Source organism: Pinus tabuliformis, chromosome Q (assembly GCF_031772625.1).
Source record: "Pinus tabuliformis cultivar Carrire ecotype Pingquan chromosome Q, CPIR1, whole genome shotgun sequence".
In the NCBI taxonomy this organism is placed as follows: domain Eukaryota; kingdom Viridiplantae; phylum Streptophyta; class Pinopsida; order Pinales; family Pinaceae; genus Pinus; species Pinus tabuliformis.
The window spans coordinates 368242490-368258066 of record NC_142296.1 but is presented as its reverse complement, the minus strand read 5'-3'; positions in this window follow the sequence as shown (position 1 = coordinate 368258066).

Genomic DNA, 15577 nt, shown 5'->3' with positions numbered 1-15577 from the left:
TTTCCCTTGCTAATAATTTATTAGAAACATACAAAGGAAGGACATGTGGGTTGGCTATGCTACCAAAAACCCTAATGTAGTTGAACCATTCTTAAATAAATATTGTCGACAGCTAGAAGGTCTGTTGTGGCTTCTTGGGAAAACCTGAGGGCTTTCTTATTGAAAATTATTTGATGTAGGGACAAAATAACAGAATGACATATCTTATAGAAATGAGGTATATAATGGGATTCCCATATTTTCTTATGACTGAGGTGGATAGGGTAGGGGTCCTGTAAGGTCCATTTCCAACCCATGGCCGAAAATGCAGTGCGGAAACAAATTTCGTCCATAATGTAGGCACTAAAATAGAAGGGGGGAAGGTTCTTTGGAGAGGCAACTCTCTTATGTCGATACTCGGTTATGATGGTGGCTAGGTTATCAGATAGGATGGTGGCCCAATTCATGATGTGGGAATTAACACAAGCATCAATCATAAGAATCCATTCTATGGAAAACTTAGAATTATTGGGCAACCCATATAGTATACATAACATAGCAGCTGCATAGTTATAAGGGTTTGCCAAAGAGGCTATAACATACATACCCGATTTGTCAAATTTGAATTTGTTGTCCAATACTCTCCAACCCTGAATCAACTTGAAGGGGTCTGGGTTCTTCTTTGTGAAGTTGGCCATGTATGTCTTATCATATATATCCTGAGGATCAGGTATATGATACATTTTCTTCATGTCCTCTGCTCTGAATGATCCCATGAGTTCGTTTCTTGAATTCCTGAATTGCCTATCTTCAATGGTGAGGTTTTCGACCACCCACCTAATCATATCCATGTATGGGAGGATTTTAGCCCTCGCTCCTATCCTATGTAGGAAAGAACAGGCAACATCCTTGAATTGAAGCCCCGAAGGTCTTGTTGAGTCAGTTGTTGCTCTTGTAACAGTAATCTTGGGACACTCGTCCTCAAGCCTATTGTAAATGACCTCCCAAGCTGTTGCTCTTCCATCAAAGCTGCATATTGTATTAGAGAATATGGGATCCATCTCTATAAACTCGGATTCACCAATGCTCTGCTTTTTTTGTTTCTGCATCACCTTCCTCAATGACATGTCTTTTGTAGCTTTCCTGAAATGGACAAGATATATCAGTGTAGACAATATCGAGCAATTAAGATTGAAAGCATTTTTGAAATGACCTTGGATCGTGAGAAAGGTTTAATGAGATACTCAACATTAACTACCCATAACTTGGAAAATGATTAGCTCTCCTTGGGCTGCTAAATATTTATTAACTTGTCAATTCGTTTGTTTTTGTATTTAAAACACAATTATTTCACACGCTTACTGCTCTTATTCGCACATCGCAATCTTCAAATGGATACAATATAGTGTTGTGCTTTCTATAAGGCGAAATGCGATTGCGATTGTCGCAATATCGCATTTCACAAATTGTTAATGGGAATTGTAGTGGCATAGCTTAATTACTTGCGAAGTTTGTGAAGTGCGATTTGCGAAATGACAAGGTGCTTATAATCGGGATATCGCAGCGGGAGGTTTGATCACACATCACAAATTGTTATATGTGTTTTATGATAGTTTAATGGAAAAGTGGGATTTGCGATTTGTGATAAGGATCTCATCCTTGGGTTGTTTTGCAAGATTTTTCAAGGCAATTTCTTAGAGTTAGGTTTTATTATCCTAAGACTAAAAATTTAAAAAGGGTCCCCATTTATATCTCTAACCTAGCTATTGTTATTCATAAATGGGGGGGTTGTTACATAGTACAACATGATCCTGAAAATGAACTTACATCAACCATTTAACTCAATCCTACAACAAGAAATCATTAATACTAAATGCAGAAATAGAAAGAAATAAAAACAAGAGATGCATGTGAATAAGAAGTGAAAAGAAGGAAATAAAATGATACAAAAGGGCTCTGAGGCACCTGGGATGGCTAAGCCTAAGGAAACTCAGAGACCTATGGAGAAGAACAATATTTAGAAGCTGAACATGACACCAATCTTTATTATTTTCATCAATAGAATTACATCCCTGCAAGAAAATACAATGGAGCTACAAAAATACAAGTTCTCTCCACAAGAACACAAATGAAAAATCTCCCCCTAGAGGCAAATTCGACTTGGTACTTATAAAAAATGATTAGGAAACATTCCCCATGAAAGGAGGAAGCTTTCCCCACCAAATCCCTTGATTAGTGGATCTGGCCCCCAATACTAGGAATCTGCATTAAATGGAAGGGAACACATTCCTAGATTTTCTCAATCATTGGAGTTCCACAATATGTGCCACAATTCCATAATATCTTGTTGATTTGTTATTTATTATTGATCCTCTTGTAGTAGGGAACAAGTCCTTAAATTATCTCCTCCTCCAAATCTTCATAATCTGTCCAATATTCTCATAATATTCCACAAAAATAAATAATATTAGGCACAAATATGCAATTATTCATAAGCCTTCCTAATGAATATATTAAAGTTAAAAATACATTATCTAATGTAGAAAGAGAGGTTTAATGTGTTGAAGGATGGTCATAGTTCTTAATTTATGTTTAATTTAAAGGCATGGGCCTTAATTTATGTCTAATTTAGAGGCCCATCATACCCCTCTGTTGATAGTGTTTCTCATCCTTTGAGCAACTTAGTTACCTCATTGTGCATCATCCATGGTTCTGGTGGCCTATATCTTGTGCATTAAGAATCTTGGCTGTAAGTTCTACAAAGACAAGCCCAAAAACATATTTGTGCAAAGAAAAAGTCACTGTTTCTTGATACTGTTAGATTGCTTTCTTGCCCTTATTCAAGATTGTTTATTGAATATTTTTCAGTTCAGCAAGGTCTTCCATATCCTTATCAACCTTATGCTACCTTGTTCCATCATTTGGACACCTTTAAAACCTTTAAACTGCCTTTCGATGAGAACTAGGACATCCTGTAGTAATTCCTATCAACACTACAGGAAACCTACAACAAACCCTGTTAAAACTACAAGAAACCCTTTTTGAGCATAAATGATATTCAGAGCCTAGGACAGGCCCTCAACTTGACTCCCATGCCTTTTCCCTATTTTTAGTCCTTGTACAAACGCTAGAAAGAAATTGGAGACCTCTTGGAAAACATATTTTCATCAATGTAGTTTAAGTTTTGTTTTGATGGTGAATGCCTCATTTCCTTTTGTTGCATTTTTCTTCTCTCTTGTGGCCTAAATGACTGCCTAATGGCCTTGGAGTTCTCTGCTTTGATTAGGTATCTCTTAAGCTCTGCCATCTTGGGGTTTAGCATAATTTGTTCATTTCTTCCTTCTTATAGCAACATTCTGCCTTCTTGTAGTAGTCATTCCTCCTCTTTCAGTGTCTTATAGGTGTATGGGAGTGTGAGAAGTGATGAAGAGGGATTGGATGATGATGCTAGGGCTCAAAGGGAGTAGTGTAGGTTTGTGAAAATGGAGAGGATGCTCTGTCTTTTTTTTTTTCAAGAATGAAATGGGATGGATGAATGATGAATAAATAGTAAATATGAAATGGATGGACGGCTTGGAGTGTTGTGGTGACTTGGCCTTTGCAAAAATTTATTCTTTTAATTGCTGTCCTCATCCCTTGAAATCATTATCCTTCATAATTTGGCTTTTCAACATTGCATGAGTGAAGGAGTGAGCTTCAATTAACTAGTTGAAGGCGGCTGAGACTGTTGACCCATCCTTAGCTTATAAAACCTCATCTCTCATGCATTGACAACAAATTTCTAACTATAATATGCTCAAGAGAAGAGGTCAAGAATATTGCATACATGTACCTACCTGATGGCCTTCTTGTAGATGCTGTTTGTTGGAGAGTGAAATCCTTACTTGTATTTGCTGCATGTGTTTTTCTCTTTTTTCTCTGATGTTGTTCCTTGATGTGCAGGTACTGGATGGTGATGTTGATGAATCCTCACTGTGTTGGTGGTTTCCCTCTTGTTAAATCCCCTTGTCATGTTTCTCTGATGGATGTGGAGGGTTGTATATGTCTCCTTATCACTATCTGATGAAGCCAACCTTTGGTTTATCCCTATAAAACTGTTCACTGCCAATCCTGTAGGTGCTGTTCTGTATCCTGTAGGTTTTCAGGACAACCTTGGTAGTCGGCTTGTTTTCTCCATATCTCCCAAACAGTAGAATGGATTGACCTAAAACTTTTTGAGCATGTTTCCATTATCATTATGCACCTCCCCATAAAAAAAAAATTGGTCAATGGATGCACAGATCTCGAGAAAAACTAAAAATGGATGAAGGTGATGGATGTCGATTTCTTGAAAACTGTGCTCTGGAATTTGCTGAAATTGCTTGGGCATGTTACCATCATCCATATACATCTCCCCATGAAACAACTTTTTAAATGGATGCACGAATATCAAGAAAATGCAAAAATGGTTGTAGGTGATGGAGGCTGATTTCTTGAAAACTGTGTACTGGAATTTTCTGAAATTGCTTGAGCATGTTACCATCATCCATATGCATCTAGCCCTAAAACAACTTCACAAATGGATGCATGGTTTTCAAGTTATGGAAAAAACAAATTTCTGCTCTATGTATTTTTGTATCCTGTAGTAAAACATAGCATCCTGTAGTTTTTTAGGACAACAAGCAAACTGAATGATAGAAGCTTGAGAATGATGGGTGGATAGTGAAAATAGATGAGGGTGATGGATTGGCATGGCCTTGGCCTTGTTGGAGCATTTGAGCAAAGGAGGAGAAAGTCAAAATTTGACTTCTTTTGACTAGATTTGACCAATTTTTCTTTTGGTACCAACTTGTTTTTGTTGCTTGCAGATGTTGGAAAGTACAATGCATTAATGAGAGAGATACATGAAGCAAATATTTTTTATTTTTATTTTTTAATTTTTTTTTTCCTTTTTCTTCTTTTAGGCCTACTAGCTGCCTCAAGGAGGTTTTCCACCAGTAGGTCTGCCTAGGCGCCTCAAATGAGGTTTTCACCTAGGATCTTTTTTTTCTTTCTCTTTTTTCTTTTTTCCCAACGCATTGACCGCCTCATGGAGGTTTTCAATCAATGAGCCAATCTGAGGCACCTCAAAGGAGGTTTTCACCTGAGATTTTTTTTTTTTTTTTTTACTCTACTCTACTTGAAAAACAAAATCACTTTCAAGTATAAGAATACTTCCAATGGAGCCAGGTGCACATCAAGATGATAGACAAATTGATGTGTACATTTGTAATATATGATTTGACATGTACCTGGATCTCAGAGTGTTGAAAATGCAACAAGATGATGGAGCTTAGTGAAAAGAAGTTGCCTTCACTAAGTGGTTCCGCAGGCTATTTTTAACGCAAAGTCTATTTTTAGACATATGGATCATGGTCTATGAGTTACAGGATGCTATTTGTGGATGATTGGTCATGTTGGTAAAAATAGATGGACTTCTATTTTTAGACATATGGGCGGAGTCTATTTTTAGACTGCCAGGCTAAAAATAGAACAGTCGAATATTATTAGCTCTTAATAATATTTGGACTATAAACATTATCTTATCCTCTTGGAGCACTTCAGTTCGAGCTACGGATGTGGCACATGCAACTGCCAGAAGGAAATACGCTTTTCTTATGGGTCAGTTGAGCTATTGCATGATGGACTTCAGTTAGAACTCAAGTGATTGAGTTTGGTGGAGTTGATGGAGTTGTGTTCAGTTTGACTTAGTTGAACTAGTTGTATTTAGTCTAACTGCAGAATACACTAGTGATGAGTGATGTGAATTAATTATTAATTAATTCACTAATTATTAACTCATAAAGCAACTAAAGAATACATCAGTTAACTCAGTGCATGGACAGTTCAGTGGAGACAAGTGTTAGAGGTGGAGACTACTATCAGTTGTGACTATAGTTGTGCATGAGATTTGCACAATCAATGATTGAGATTGCCAATGAGGATTGCGCAGTACAAGCCAAGGGAAAACAAGCTTGGATCATTCCTATTCTCACATTGGATTGCGCAGTAGAGGCAGGCAGACAGCAGAGGAGATTTGAACCTGTGACTTGATTCAGATCTGAGCTAGTTTGTGTGTAACAGGTGGAGATAGTACTGAGTAATTGTGAGGAGTATTGTACTATGTATTGTTACGTGTTCTCTATCATTATAATATACAGATAGTTGGGGGTTTTAGCTGTATGCTTTCCCTAGTACATACTGTGTTAATGTGCGCATGCGATTGATGTTTCATTGTTTTTAATTCCGCAAAATTGATGATCAACGTAGAGGAAGTTATGTATTATGCATGCATTCCGCAATAGTGTATAATCAAGATAATCTCTGTGAATAAGTGTTATATTATTCAAAATTTCTACATGGTATTAGAGCAGAGTTGATCATCAGATCTATTATTCAGAAAGTATTTACATTTTATTTCTTCAGGCAGAGTCTGTAATCGGGCCAGGTAGCCTCTGGATTCATCCTTCTTTTGGAAGGTGAGATATCCGGTAAAATCCCATACAGTCAATCTCTGTACGAGAAATACTTTGTTCTCACGAATTTTAGATCAGAAGCTGTTGAGTTTTGAGCTGGTGGAATTCGAATTTGCAGCAGTGTTTTCTTGGTGTCAAAGTTGAAATGTCTTTCAACGGTTTGCGATTGGAGTATGCTCTTGAAGGCCGCTTGAATTATATTGCATGGAAAGACAGGATGGAGGTGGTGTTAGATGATAATGGGTTGAAGGAGTTCATAGATGCTGAGGTCCCAAAGCCTATTGATGCTGCTCACGTTGAGGCTTGGCAAAAGAAGACAGCAAAGTGTCGAAGGATTCTGTTGGAGGGCGTGAAGGATCACATTGTATCCAGCCTACATGGAAAGGCTTCTCCATACTTGATGTGGAAAGCGTTGACATATTTATTCCAAAGCAAGAGCGACCAGAGGAAGTTGGCGCTCAAGGATAAACTCAGAAACATTAAGTGTGAGAATGGAGACAGTATGCCCAAGTATTTCACGAAGTTCACCCAATGCCAGGATGAGCTGGGAAGTGTGGGGGTGACTGTCGATGATGAGGACTTGGTGAGCTTGGCTCTCCTTGGTCTTTCGAAGAGTTGGCATTCCTATCAGGACTCTGTCAATGGTCGGGAGAAATTGCCAGGATGGGAGAGACTTTGGTCGGATCTTGTGCAAGAGGAGATCAGGCGGAATACCAGGGACGGATCTTCATCAAAGGCATTTGATGAAGAAAATTGTGCTTTGGCTGCCAAAGCAAAGAAGGGGAAGGAGAAGGGTTCTCTTTCCGAATCCAGTTCTTCCAATGATGGGAAGAAGGTTGAAAAATCGAAAGTGTGATGCTTTCGTTGCCATGAGGTGGGCCATTATGCTGCAAATTGTCCACGGAGGAAATCCAAGAAGGGATCCGGGGAAGGATCTGAAGGTGAGGCACTTGCTTCACAGTTTGAGTTGGATTTCAAACTCTTTGCATGCATGGTTTCATCCATGGTGGGAAGTGGTTGGTTTCTTGACAGTGGAGCTTCTTTCCACATGACCAGTGAAAAAAGTTTGTTCAGTACTTTGGAGGAGAAAGATCTCCAGATACTCATAGCGATGGGTAATGATGAGAAGTATAGTGTCTCAGGTGTAGGCACAGTTATTTTTCAGAGGGAGCATGGAGCTCGCCTTACCTTGACCTATGTCAAGTATGTACCAGGACTGAAGAGAAACTTGGCGTCGATAGCGATGCTGGAAGATAGAGGCTATGATGTAGTCTTCAGTAAGGGAAAGGCTTTCCTTGGACACATCATCACTAGACAGGTGAAGCAGATTGGTTCACGGGTAAAGAACCTGTATGCTCTTGAGGTTCAAGATGCATGCAAAGCCTTGAGCAGTGAGGCAACTGATGGAGACTAGGTGGTTGAGAGGGAGCGTATATTACCTCTCAACATGCAGAGCCAGAAGAAGTCTCAGACGATTGTGGAGGAGCCACGATTGGTGCAGCAACTTCAGGAGGTTGTGGAGCAGCCACAACAAAGGAAGCTGAGAGGAGATCGAGTAGAGACATCTACTCATGCAGAGAGCTCTAGTAGGGGGAAACTTCGAGCTAGGTGGGCTGAGGGATCACATGCAGCCATACCTCCAGGTAGGAGGTGGGGCGATATAGAGTGATCGTCCCAAGGAGGAGGGGCAGGATCCTTGAGGTACCCAACCTCTTGGATGAGACCTTGCTACGGGAGCCCCGATGTGGAGTAGCAGGAATTGACTGATTGGGTAGAGACAGATGCGGATGGAGCGGCAGAGAGAGCGACACTGTAGGGAATCCTGGGACAGCGCATAACTAGCAGGCTGCAGCAATGCGAGAGGCACAAGTGTTTTGCACAGTGCTAGGTGGCATAGAGAAGTGTGCAATGGTGCGAGATGCATGGAGATGTTGCAGTAGCACAGATGTCAGAGAGCGAGCACTTGTTAGTAGTAGGTAGAGCTTCAACATCAGAGTATGTTCCTAGCCCAACGGAGTGGTCAGTTGGGAGTGTTTTTGTTCCAAGTGTTGTTGGAGCAAGTGGACCGGGCAAATGTGTTGCATGTAGAACATTCTAGAGTTGCAGGATAGGGGTTGCAGATAATCCATATATTGTTGAGAGGGAGTGTTGAAAATGCAACAAGATGATGGAGTTTAGTGAAAAGAAGTCGCCTTCACTAAGTGGGCCCGCAGGCTATTTTTGGCGCAAAGTCTATTTTTAGACATATGGATCATGGTCTATGAATTGCAGGATGCTATTTGTGGATGATTGGTCATGTTGGTAAAAATAGATGGACTTCTATTTTTAGACATATGGGCGGAGTCTATTTTTAGACTGCCAGGCTAAAAATAGAATAGTCGAATATTATTAGCTCTTAATAATATTTGGACTATAAACATTATCTTATCCTCTTGGAGCACTTCAGTTCGAGCTATGGATGTGGCACATGCAACTGCCAGAAGGAAATACACTTTTCTTATGGGTCAGTTGAGCTATTGCATGATGGACTTTAGTTAGAACTCAAGTGATTGAGTTTGGTGGAGTTGATTGAGGAGTTGATGGAGTTGTGTTCAGTTTGACTTAGTTGAACTAGTTGTATTTAGTCTAACTGCAGAATACACTAGTGATGAGTGATGTGAATTAATTATTAATTAATTCACTAATTATTAACTCATAAAGCAACTAAAGAATACATCAGTTAACTCAGTGCATGGACAATTCAATGGAGACAGGTGTTAGAGGTGGAGACTACTATCAGTTGTGACTATAGTTGTGCATGAGATTTTCACAATCAATGATTGAGATTGCCAATGAGGATTGCACAGTACAAGCCAAGGGAAAACGAGCTTGGATCATTCCTATTCTCACATTGGATTGTGCAATAGAGGCAGGCAGACATCGGAGGAGATTTGAACCTGTGACTTGATTCAGATCTGAGCTAGTTTGTGTGTAACAGGTGGAGATAGTACTGAGTACTTGTGAGGAGTATTGTACTATGTATTGTTACATGTTCTCTATCATTATAATATACAGATAGTTGGGGGTTTTCAGCTGTATGCTTTCCCTAGTACATACTGTGTTAATGTGCGCATGCGATTGATGTTTCATTGTTTTTAATTCCGCAAAATTGATGATCAATGTAGAGGAGGTTATGTATTATGCATGCATTCTGCAATAGTGTATAATCAGGATAATCTCTGTGAATAAGTGTTATATTATTCAAAATTTATACACAGAGACCAAATGATTTGACTTTGAAAGGATCAAGTATAGTTGACGAAGAGAGTGATGCTGCAACTTAGTGACTCTCTGGAACCAAACCTCAATATAAATTTCATGCCTTTGGTTTGATTGCTTATCTGGATCATTCTTCATGTCTTCTTCTACCATGACCTTCAAATATTCCTCTTTTTGTTGATTGTTCCCTTGAATACATGGAGGATTTGATGGTAACCATGAGAGAGCTCTCTCGATCTCTGATTTTGATGTCTGTTCTTCATCAAGTGCAGCCCATGATTCTGTGGTCTTCTCATTTGAATCTTCTTCTTTTGGATGTGGTCCTTCAATGATATCAAATAATCTCTTTTTTTTCAATACTCTTCTTAACCTATGGTGAATACCATTGATCTCAAGAGGAGATGTTTGGAAGTGTTGTACCTTAGCATTGTAAGTGGGTTGAGCTACTTCAATGTGTGGGTTTGGAAATGGTGGTACAGGTAGTTGAGTGGGAGTGGATATTTGAGATGGATGTGGTTGGGGTTGTGTTTGTGGTGGAGGTGAATGGTAGGGCTAACATGGAGTTGGGTTTGGAGGATATTGAGGAAAATATTAAGGATATTATGGATGACTCCTATAATTTCTTTACCAACCTTGTTGCAAAAATTGGTTTTGGGGTTGAGATGGACAATGTTGTCAAGGAAAGGGTGTGTTCCAATTACTTTGAGGTGGATATTCATAACCTTGAAATTGCAAATTAGGCTCTTGCATCATACTAGGTTGACTAGGCTGCCATGGTCCTCTTGGAGCTACATAACATAACTGCATTGGAAAGTGACTTGCTCCATTGTCCTCTTGGTGAACTTCCTTAAACCTTGGTAATGATGGACAATGTTTAACATCATGTGATTCTGCATGGAAAACACAAATATCAACATCTTCTTTTTGCTCATTTTGTATTCTTAACATTTCTACTTGTTCACTTAGATTTCTAAGAATTTTTGTTTTAAAGTTATCAAGCAAATTTCCAAGTTTAGCTTGACTTACCGACCTTGATGCCGATTTACCTACTCTTGCCTTTGCTCTTGATATGTGTTTGCATGTTTCACAAATTTCCTCAAATGATAATTGGTATACATCACCTTTACTCATGAGATCAAGGAGATCAATCCACTCATCTCTAATTGTTTTAAGTAAGAGGGTTTTTAGTGTGTCGGATCCTAAATGATGTAGTTTTCCCCTCTTAACATTGTACATGAGCCTCTCTATTATATCCTCTAGACTCTCATCTTCTTTTTGATTCATTCTAAAGATTTCTTCTTTAAGATCACGATCTTTATATTTTTCTAGAAATATCTTTTGCATATCATTCCATGATCTTATTGAATTAGTCCCTAAACTCATGAACAATTTAAGAGCTCTATCCTTCAATGTTGCCGGAAAAAATATCAGTTTTTGAGTTTTCAATAAGTAACCATAAGATATACAAACAATTTCAAATTCAAAGAGAAAGGTTTTCGGATCCTATGACCTTAGACCATGAAATTTTGGAAGAAAAGATGGAGGGATGTTATTCATGTGCACACTACCATCAATATGTTGAATGGGAAATCCGAGAGGATCTTCCTCATTGTCATCATCTCCATCCATTTTTCTTCATTCTTTGTCATCTTCTTCTTCTACCTGCAAAAGTTAATGGTGATGTGGCTCTTACTGCACCACGTGATCAAATGGGGGGGTGGGTTGGTGCTGGAGATTTTTTATTTTGTTTTTATGATTGAATGAAAACACTAATGCAATGCATTTTTGTATTTTTGAAATGAAATATGCTTAATGCAATTATTTTTTGTTTTTGCAAAAAGTAAAAAAAAAATAATCAACTAGGGCAGAAAACAATGTATACTTTGACACCTCCCCAACAATGGTGCAAAAAAGTGATGAGCCTCGGTATTGCAACAAGAATGCTGCAACTCCCAAGGCTACCGACTTTAATTATCAACCCGGGGTTCGTACAAACTTAAGAGGTATCAACACTATATGTGCAACATACAATGTGTCATTCCTTTGTTGTCATGATGTAATGGAGTGCATGTACTGAAGTCAAATCCTAAACTAATTGAAGAAAATGAAATGTTTGAAATGGAACCTTAACCTATTGCAAGAAAGAAAATACAAGGGAAGAAACGTATTCTAATTGCATAAAGATCATGAACTAAATGTAAAAGAAACCTAGCTTAACCCTATTTACCATATGTGATGATTTAAACTAACTGAGCATGAAATTTGATCTAGAGAGTACTAACTGCTGTGTGCATGTGTAAATATAAAAGAACTCATTTTTAATATATGAAGATTTTCGGAAAAAATCACATTGAAAATATTTGGTCGACGCGTGACGAAACATGTCGACCAAATATTTTCAATGTGATTTTTTCTCAAAATCTTCATATATTAACAAGTTATGGATCACAAAAGATTGAATTCAAATATAACTCATTTTTTAAAATCCTTTTGCTTTATGAATGCAAATGCTAATCTTTCCTTGATCTTTGGCAGGGGAGACAAGTGTGGAGCAGGAGGGTTAAAATGATCTTAAGGGCATGGAGGTCAAGTAGAGGCCTAATCCCAGCTTCAATGATGATTTTTCTCAATTCGGGCTCAAAACAGGGTTTCCTACAGAATGCTACAGTGATTTCCTACAAGATGCTACAATGATTTCCTATAGGATCCCCTGATTCACTACATGATGTTACAGATTTACTATACGACATTATAATTCATCAAATGACTAAGCAAATCAAATCCAAATTGGATGGGACAATTTTTTTTATTAACTAGGATGTCTTAGGTCCCCATTCCAAGTGGAATCATTCAAAAAGACCTCTACCAACCCATGCTAAAAAATAGAAAAACATTACTAGTTGAAAATCTAGAAATTCGAGAACTAGTAAGCTAGTAAATATAAAAAATGCGTAACCTAATCAAGTGAAAATGCAGTGGGGTAATTTTTGTTATGAAATATAATGTTTTTGTCATCTAATGCAAGTTGAACCAACTCAATTGAAGCTCGTTAGCATGCTCTAAAAAATAGCAGAGATTTACTCTTCTTTGCCACAAAAGAGTTCCAGAAATATAGATTTGGGAATAAGAAGACTAATCCAAGCAGCTCAATACTTCCAAAGCTTTTCTAAGGATGAAATAATGCTTGTGATCCTGCAAAATAACTTACATCAACCATTTAACTCAATCCTACAACAAGAAATCATTAATACTAAATGCATAAATAGAAAGAAATAAAAACAAGAGATGCATGTGAATAAGAAGTGAAAAGAAGGAAAGAAAATGATACAAAAGGGCTCTGAGGCTCCTGGGATGGCCAAGCCCAAAGAAACTCAGAGACCTATGGAGGAGAATAAGATTTAGAAGCTAAACATGACACCAATCTTCATTGTTTTCATCAATAGAATTACATCCTGGCAAGAAAATACAATGGTATTGCAAAAATACAAGTTCTCTCCACAACAACACTAATGAAAAATGTTCCCCTAGAGGAAAATTTGACGTGGTATTTATACAAACTTATTAGGAATCATTCTCCATGAAAGGAGGAAGCTTTCCCCGCCAAAATCCCTTGACTAGTGGATCTAGCCCCCAATACTATGAATCTGCATTAAATGGCACGGAACACATTCCTAGATTTTCTCAATCATTGGAGTTTCACAATCTGTGCCATAATTCCATAATATCTTGTTGATTGATTATTTATTATTGATCCTCCTATAGCAGGGAACAAGTCCCTAAATTATCTCCTCCTCCAAATCTTCATAATCTGCCCAATATTCTCATAATATTCCACAAAAATAAATAACATTAGGCACAAATATGCAATTATTCATAAACCTTCCTAATGAATATATTAAAGTTAAAAATACATTATCTAATGTAGAAAGAGAGGTTTAATGTGCTAAAGGATGGTCATAGGCATTAATTTATGTTTAATTTAGAGGCATGGGCCTTAATTTATGTCTAATTTAGAGGCCCATCATTATCTTCAAACCCTAGAATTCTTTTAGGTCTCCACCATCCTCTTCTTGCTTCCATCAAAGGTGTCATCATCGGGGTGATCTCCATGAATTTTCTTTAGCCCGACTCTGATACCATGTTAATTTTTCATAAGGCGACATTGTTCTTTTCTATGATAGTTGGATTTCATCATTAATACATTAAGTTCACCCCATATCATCATACATTATTCAGATCTACATAATTATACATCAACATGTGCAATAACATAGAAAGAAACAAAATCACCATCATCATCAATGCAGCGGAACATAAAAGGAACAATAGAAGAAAAGCATGCACACATATAGAGACACCAGGATTGGTCTAAGACCAGGGCAAAACCCACTATGGGGAAAACCCTTGCAAATCTTCTTCTTCTTAGATCGTCATCAAATGATGCAACAAAAGAGAGTACAATGATCCATAACTTTGTCTATGCAGCAAAACAATAATGATATCTATGAAACAGATCTAATCATGCTAGGAATCAGAACCCTCATACTGATGGTTGTAATGTGTTGTCACAAACTGATGTCAACTGTTGTATACTACTGTCACTGTGCCGAACATTGCTGAGCACTGTTGTCACTGTCAATGAGCCCAATACATATGTTTGCAGTGGAAACTAAAAAATCATATCTATAGATCTACAGATCTATATAAAAATAGAGAGGAACCCAGATCTACCAGATCACTGAAGTCAACTGAATCCAGGATGTCAAATCTTAGATATGAACTTTGGTCACCCTCATCACGACTGTCTGAGTGCGACCGAAACTCCTTGGTTGCTCTCTCGGATACTCTCTGCAAGCGATTATGACTATAGGGTCGCTCTTAAGAAGTATTTCTGCGTGCGACTGTGGCCCAATACAACCAAAACCCAAGGTCGCTCCCTTACATTTGTTGTGCAAGCGACTGTCGATGTCTTGGTCGCTCTCAGGACTACCTTGTACGAGTGACCGACGACCTGAACCTTCTGATATGTCTTTGAAGCCATATTTGCTCCCATAAGCCTCTATGCTAACATCAAGCGTCTATAGTCACCCTCATAGGCTTATGTGTTAGTGACTAGGGATCAGAATGCCCTGTTTTGTACCAACGACTGAGATCTAGAAAACCTTAACCTGGAGCGAACCTTTTGCCTGTAATTTCAGACCCTTGAGCAAACCCCTTTTGTCAAACCTGTGAGAACCAAGAGAAAAGAGGAGAAAATGTGTCCAGATGATCTTGAGGTCTCTTCTATTTATAAGCTTTCTTGAGGGTTCACTTGGGGTTAAGACTGATCCAAGTAGTTACTCATGTGGTTAGGGCCGACCCATTCCACAATACATGTATGAATAAAATAATTCATAATTCATATTCCGCTTAACCAAATTGGGTGATCTTTAGGTCGATTTTGGTCCTCTAGAAAATAGGAATCTAATGAAATCATCATCTTGGTCCTTTGAGCTATCCAAGGTAGAATTTTACCGCAATTGAAAAAATTAACAGTTGGGATTCATAAGAAGCAATGCCAATCCCAACCTCTACATCAAGGTAGTCCAAGGTATGTCGTTGATTTTGGTTTTATATGTTGATGATATATTCTTGATAGGTAGTGAGCCCCTGATGATCGAGTGTAAGGGGGAGTTGGCCTCTAAATTCAAGATGAAGGACCTTGGACTCATGCACTACTTTCTAGACCTTGAAGTGTGGCAAAGGCCGGGTGAGCTTTTCCTTTCACAAGGAAAATATGTCGTGAAGCTGTTGGAGAAATTTGGGATGACAGAATGCAAGTCCCTGCCCACATCGATGGAAATGAA